This window comes from Sesamum indicum, linkage group LG5, assembly GCF_000512975.1.
Source record: "Sesamum indicum cultivar Zhongzhi No. 13 linkage group LG5, S_indicum_v1.0, whole genome shotgun sequence".
NCBI lineage: Eukaryota > Viridiplantae > Streptophyta > Magnoliopsida > Lamiales > Pedaliaceae > Sesamum > Sesamum indicum.
In genome coordinates this window covers 10578084-10586270 of record NC_026149.1, presented here as the reverse complement: position 1 = coordinate 10586270, position 8187 = coordinate 10578084, and positions in this window count along the sequence as shown.

The window sequence follows — 8187 nt, the reverse complement described above, 5'->3', positions numbered from 1 at the left end:
AGGTAATCATATTCATCTGTCAACAAAAGAAAATATTGATAAATAAGATGCTAACTGTTTTTTTCTTTTACAAGAGGCAAACCTTGATCAGCCGCCCAAGCGGATGGAGTTATTTGAAAGGTGCTACAAGAAAAAAGAGGACGGCGGCTGGAGTGGGCTGAGGGCGGCTGACGTGGCGGTAAGTAGATTATTATTATTATTATTTTTAAAAAAAATAATTCTTGGTTAAAAGTACTAATAATTTTATTTTGTCTTGCAGGAGGCGTTCCAGAACCGCCTTGGACAGACCCCCCGGTCCCAAACTAGGACGATATTAATGTCGCTAAAGAGGAGGGCTTAGATTAGGTTTTAATTTTTTTTATCAATTTTGTAATTAGATAATTTTTCATATTAATATAACATTTTTTCTTAATCATTCATGTTTCATATTGTTTATTACATTCCATTATTTCATATTTAGTTAATTACATTCCGTCTCTGATACCCTATTTTTCGTCTGTAAAATGAATCAGCGACGTAAAAATCCATCGCCGCACTCTGTGGCCGAAAGCCCAATGGCTAAATATTAGCGATGAAAATATTCCATGTCTACATATAAGACGGGACATTTCCATCACTGATTCTGTCGACAAACAAGAACAAAGTTTCAGAGTAATCCGTCTCTGATTTCCGTAGGCAATTTGTCTCTGATACCATCGATAGTAAAATTACTTTTCGTTTCTTATACGTCTCTGGAGGTAAAGTTTTTGTTTGTTAATTCTATCTCTAATTCTGTCTCTTAAACACACAAAATGTTCCGTCTCTAATCCCTTTGTAAAGCCTTACAAATTTTCCTCTGTAATTCCATACAAATTACCGTCTCTGATTCAGTCTCTAAACTCCCAAACTTTTGCGTCTCTAATTTTGTTTTGTTTTTTTTTTTTGGGCAGATTTTTAATTTCTATACCCAAATTAATATCATGCTCATTGTACCATCAAATACATTCAATTAATACCAAAATCTGAATTTTTCCAAACCAAGAACAATAAGTATTAACAAAAAAGGTAGTCATAATACAACCAACAATAATATAATTGATGTCATTGTATCCTCCAAATATTACCAAATAATATCAATGTCTTTATTCCCTATCAACAAACGTAAGTCAAAGTACAACCCAAATTAACATAAACTAATTCGTAAACAACCAAGAGAAAATATAAACTAATGATCTTTTTTGGAATATTGTTGCTCCTGCTGTCCAGACCCATTAGCAAATTGATGGTTTGTGTATCCCACATCTTGAAGTAATTTTTGAACTAATTCTTATATGTCTGCCTCACTCTTTCGAGCCTCTTCCTCCCTCTTTCGAGCTTCTTCAAGAGCAATTTCAAGCAACATTCTATTTTCTTCTTTTTGTCTTGAAAATTCTTCTTCCATCTTTGTAGTATTAGAGCGCATGTCCTCCACAACTTATGTTAACTCATTAAGCTTCTCCTCAGATGCTTTAAGAGTAGAAATGACTGAACTTGCACTTGTAGATGAGGAGCTACTTCCATATCCATATAAATGTCCTTTAGAAGGACCTCCAGTGATATCATACCAAGTTGAGATATCGAATGAAGACTGGAAAGAAATATTAATACAATCCATTTTTGCAAGGTATTTCTTCCCGTGCAAGTACATTAGATAAAAAGGAACATTTATGTAATAAAAGTCTAACAAAATTTCTCAACATATATACTAACCAATATTTAAATACCAATGACAAATTATACTTACACTAATTCTTTTGGATTTATTGTCGATAAACTCCCCAATTCCTTTGTCTTTTCTATGGACTCTTTGAAATACCTCAAGATCAGTCACTTCTCTACCAAATTCATTTTCCTATAGTTTACAAAATAATATTAATTCACATATCTAAAAAATTACATAAAAGATATCTAAAAATTGCATATTATAGTTAAAGGATAAGAATAAGTTTCAAGTAACACTATAACTACACTTACGAAGTAACATGAGTAAATGTGGTTATAGGCATAGCTTGCCAGAAGTTGTAGTTGAAACTTGAGAATCAATGTACAGAATAAGTGATAAATGTAGATAGATTCTATTAATCAATTTATTCAATTGATTTTTCTTTCCAGCAAAACTTGTTCCCATAAGAATATCCTGATCTCCCTCTGTGTGTGTATTATGTATTAAGGGGAATTGACTTCTAGAAACTTCTCAAGTCAATTAAGAAAATACAAAACAAATCTCAAAACTTCTGAATTGAACATAGACCCGTGCCAGAGAGTTAAAAAAGTAAAACAAAGAAAAGTGCACAATCATCATTCGATCCGAACATTACTTGATTCACTTAAAACAACAACAAATATACAATCACGGTATGCTTTAATAACTTAGGCCTTCATCAGAGTATAGGCATGAAAACTCAAACCACATAATGAAAATGGAACTAAAAATTACACATCAAAATAATGTGTGAATTAAATCTATCAGGAGGCTAATGATCTAATCCCAACAACCATTCGCCCATCTAAATATTCTACGATTGTCAGACATTTTTGTTCTTTATACATTGCTACTCTGCTTTTTAGTTCTCTGTGCCTCGCCAGTTTGATCTCTAAAATGTCATATTGATATCCTAACTAGGTGCTCACAACGTGCCCCAAGACTAATAAGAAGTTCAATGGTTCCTTGTGAATTAAAGAAACAAAAAAACTGACTTGTGAATATATATCAGATTTCAACGTTGAATATATACCAGATTTCATGGAACAAACAAATTCCTTCATATGCATAATTCCTACTTGTGAATCTTATTATTTGAATTAATTCGATGAATGGAGAGGGCAAAGCGTGTGAAGGAACAAAAGTAATGATCAAAACAAATGCTTCACCCTCACGAAACCCATTCTCCTAATGTAGAAGTGAATAACAGATTCTGCACAAAATTTGTTCCGAATGGAGAACCAATACATGTGGAGAAGCATATGAATCAGCCAAATCGTTCGTTTTGAAAAATTTAATATACTAACAAAATAGTAACGGTAAATAGTTGGAACTTTGTATGGAACATAATATTAGAATTAGGGATGGTCTTGAGTTGACCGTTTCTATATGTCTGACAAAAGATTTCTAAAAGATGTCAGTTAGGAAATGTATTGCAAAATGAGGTACAATTTAGAATGATTTTCGAACACCCTTAACCAATTATGCGAAAAATCGTTCCAAATTATTAGTTTTATTTAAGAAGTAGTGTGTTTAAAAAATCGTTCCAAAATACGGTACAAATTGAAACTGTTTTTTTGTATTATTTATTTAGCATTACTGGGACTGTTCTAAATGAAATACAACGGCTATATTTCAACGATAAGAAAACAAACGTTCCTAAACTCATCGAAAGGACCGTTTCAAAATCTAAATGAACAACTATTTTTTAACAGCTAAATATGTGTGCTTTTCTCATTTAATGTCACTATCTTCTTCCATTCTTATTTTCTCTCTATTTCCTCAATATCTCTCGAATTTCTTTTATCTCTCACTATCCCACAAATTTTTTCTACTCTTGCTCGTCAACCTTTCTCGAATTTTTGTTGATATTCGAAGTTATTCTAATCAGGTAACAACTTTAACCCTTTATTTGTCAATTGATTATATTTGTTGTAATTTTGTCAATTAAATGTTATAATAATATATATGTGTGTGTTTGTGTGTCTGTGTAGGAATCATCGTCATGTTAAGACAGTTGAGGAGATGGATGTATGAGAGGAACCTTCAAAATAGGGAGGGTCTTACTCCGTGAGGATGGTGTTGCTACATTTATAGAATGACCCAAGTCTCAACATGCATATATGAATGATGAGAAAATTAAGTGTCCTTGTCGGAAGTGCAAAAATGAAGTTTTCAAAACCACGGACGAGGTAAATTTTGACTTATTTATGAAAAGTTTTATGCCAAAGTTTAACTTCTCACGGCGAGCAGAGGGTGTAGGAGTATTTTGAGGTCGTCACTACAGCCCCATTGCAAGAGGAGCAAACTCCCATTTCTAATGTGATGGAGGGTACCAGTATGCCTTGGGGTGAAGCAATGCAGATGGATTCGGTACAGGGATGTTTTCTTATGTCGCCAAGCCAGCTGTCTGGTCTTATAAGTATAGTATGGATGGTGTGCCAGATAATGGTATGAGGTCTTGTCCTACTAATGTAGGGCCTAGTTCATATTACTGTAGGGGGCCCTACGATTATGTGTCTGGGCTGGAAGATCGGTTTCACGATTTAGTGCATGCAGCCGAGCAGCCGTTGTGGAATGGTTGCACCCAATCTCAATTGAGGGTTGTTGCTGAGTTGGTGAATATAATGGTCGACAGCCATTTTCTCAGCATATATATGACCAAATATCCCAGTAGGCTGATTATATAGCGACACACAACCACACCCTGCCCCATGATTACTATACTACAAAGAAATTCATAAGAAACTTGGGTTTACCTATTAAGAAGATTGACGTGTGTAAAAATAGTTGCATGCTGTACTAGAAGGACGGTATTGATCTAGACTACTATAAGTTTTGCGGATAAGCTAGGTACAAGTCAACCAGGGAGCGAAATCCTAATCGCAAAAAGACACCGTATGCCATTTTTAGGTACCTGCCGATTATCCCTCATCTGCAAAGGTTATATGCTTCAAAAGTGATTCTCGAGCAAATGACGTGGCTAGGGGTGGCAAAAGAGTCGAGCCTCGTGAGCCGGCTCGATTTTGAGCTCGACTCAAGCTCAAAAAATTCGAGCTCGAGTCGAGCTAGCTCGAGCTCTAGCTTAGTTTTAGTTGTTCACCAGCTGGCGAGTGGGTGAATTTTTTTTTATTTTTTATATATATTTTTATTTTTAAATTATTTATGTATTTAATTTTATATTTAATATTTGATCAATTTTATACTCTAAATTGACCATATATTAAAATTATTAATGAATATCATATATTTTATTTTGAATAATAATAAATTATGGTACTTTTATTTATACATTTAATCTTTATACAAAAATAAATATAATCAACAACTTAGTAAATTATAATATTTTTTATAATTAAAATTATTATTTAATATGATATATAGCACTTTATGTTATATTTTAATATATATTTGTGTTACGTTAACATTTTTTAAATTGACAAGTAATTCACTTAAAATTTTTTATTATTTATATATTTATGTCAAAATTTAGTAATTCCTATGAATTAATCTAAAAATAATAATAATAATAATAATGATGATGATGATGATGGTTGTACAATTCTAATTATTATTTTATTATATATAATGAGATTAAAAAGTTTAATCAATAATTATGATATTTTAAAATCCGGACACCTGATTCATACGAAATTTAAATATATACAAGACTGTGCCCATTAGATCATATCAGACGATATGATTAAAATCACATGGCCTGATTCAACGATACACCATCTTGAATGATTACTCTTATGTTTTGAGTACGATATCTCGACATCCGTATATCCAATAAGTCTGAAACTTTACCAAACACATTTTTTTGTAAGTTTTATCATATCTAACAGTCTGATCTGAATTTTGATGGCCCGATAAACCCATGTTGTTCAACAATGTAAGATGATAGTTAAATCAATGTTATACTAACATTTAAATATATAAATTTTGCAAATTGTGAACATATATTAATTTCAACTATATCTATGTAAAAATTTTATGATTCGATCTCATGATTTAAAATAATAGTAATAACAATAATAATAATAATACAAAAAGTCAAAAATAAAAAACCCATCTCTTTCTCTCTCTTGTTCTCGTTTCTTCTTCCTTTTTCTTTCTCTTTTTATGTTTCTTCTCCATTCTTTCTCCTCCCTTAATTCTTCCCCAAACTTACGGCAACAAGGACGGCAGGTCGGCAACAAGGACGGCGACAAGTACGGCAACGAGTACGGCTTCCATCTTTCTCCTCTCATTTCTTCCCCAAATCCATCTCTTAGAACCCTAGCCCCATACTCACGGCAACAAGGACGGTAAGTCGGCAACGAGTACTACGACAAGTACGGCTTCCAGGTAATCCTTCTTGTTGCATTCTTATTCTTATTTTTCTTGGGAATGGGTGTGTTTTTAGCATCTTGTTTAATTCTTTTTCTTGGGTTTGGGTGTATTTTTAGGGGACTATGATTTGTTTAATTCTTGTTGTTGGATTCCTTTCCAGCCTTAGCTCCTTAACTTTTGTTTGCTTTGAGAATTGTTTGTAAAAGAGTTGTAATGTTGTAAGGAAGACAATTATCAATTCGTAAAATTTTTTAATTTCCTCTCATCTCTTTCTTCTCTCCTTCCCACCTCCATTCTGCTGCAATGTTATTCAAGTTTTTACCTGCAGTTTTCTGGTTCATAACAAATTCGAGAAATCGAGCTCGAGCTCGACAGCTCAAGCTCGAGCTCGAAAATACTGTATCGAGCTCGACTCGTTGCCAGGCCTAGACGTGGTATGCCAACAATCAAACAGAAGAGGGATCCATGTACAATCCGTCTGATGCAGATGCATGGAGGCATTTTGACCGGACATATCCTCATTTGTAGTAGAGCCTCGTAATGTTAGACTGGGTTTGTGCATGGATGGGCTTGCAATGCACAGGCAGTACGGTCGTACATACTCATGTTGGCCCGTTATACTTACACCATACAATCTCCTACTGGGAATATGCATGAGTGCTGCGTATATGTTCGTGATGATGGTGGTCCCCGGTCTTTCCAATCCGAAACCTCTCATCGATGGTTACCTGGAGCCGCTGATTGAGGAGTTGCAGAATCTACGGCATGTAGGTGTACTGACGTGCGACACTGAGAAACGAGATATTCCCAATGCACACTGTGTCGATGTGGACTGTGAACGACCTACCCTCTTCTAGAATGGCGTCTGGATGGAGTTCCACTGGTGTTATGCGGTGTCCAGTTTTTATGGGAAGACACACGTTCATTCTTTCGGCAGAACGATAGGAAGTCGTGTTGCTTTGACTGCCACAAACAGTTCCTCCCCCTGGGCCATCTGTAGTGTAGGAGCAAGAAAACATTCACTAAGAACCGAGTAGAAAGGAATGTTGCACGGCCAAGATTGATGGAAGAATAGATCCGCAAATGGGTTGAAGAGTTTAGTCCTGCGGTTGAAGTGTCGTTTTCACTCCCGGAAGGGTACAGTAGCGAGCATAAGTGGACAAAGGAAAGCATCTTCTAGGAGCTCAGTACTGGTGGATGCATCTGATACAACATAATCTTGATGCCATGCACATTACGAAGAACGTCTTTGACAATATATTCATACTATGATGGATATAAAAGGAACAACGAAGTATACACTAAATACACGGAAGAACCTAAAGATCATATGTAATTGACCAGAGCTTGAGCTGGACGAAAGGAGGCCGAACGTGATGCCCAAAGCTATATATACCCTAAATCTTGATGGACCGACATTGAGTTTCAAGAGGTTGAGACAATACCTACTCCAGAAGTTGCAATGGACAACCATAATTATGACCTGCATGAGCCAAATGGTATACAATTAGTCGTTGAGTTTGTTGTTGCTAATCAACAAGGAGCAGGTACATCCCGATCGAGGAATTGTAACTCTGATGACGAGTCTGATGAGGATAGCTTCGATGAGGGTTACAAGACTGAAGAAGACAATAGTTAGGATTGACATTTAGCATTTTTTGTATCAAGTGTCTGTGTATTTTACTGATAGAAATTAGTATAAATTAAAAAATTACCGATAATAATTTATAAAAATAGTTTACCAGCTAATTTAAAAGTACAATTTGCAAACTATTTGTCCATACCAATAATTTTTTTTAAAAGCAAAACACACATTTGTTTTCTATTTAGGAACGGTCAAATAATTAGGAAGTCGATCCAAAGCCTGTTCCAACTTTGAATCGAAATTAATAAAATAAACTGTTCAATATATTATAATGTCCTAAATAAAAAAGAGGAAGAATTAAAATATAGGAAAGGTCAATTTATTTTGACCGTTCCAAAATAAGTTCCAACAAATTTAATTCCACGCCAAAAGAAAACTGGAAGAAAAATCAAACCGAGGAACGGTTAGTTAATATCTGACCGTTGCAAAATATGAAATTAAGTAAAACTGTTCCTAAATGTATAAAATATCCTTTTCTAAAATGATT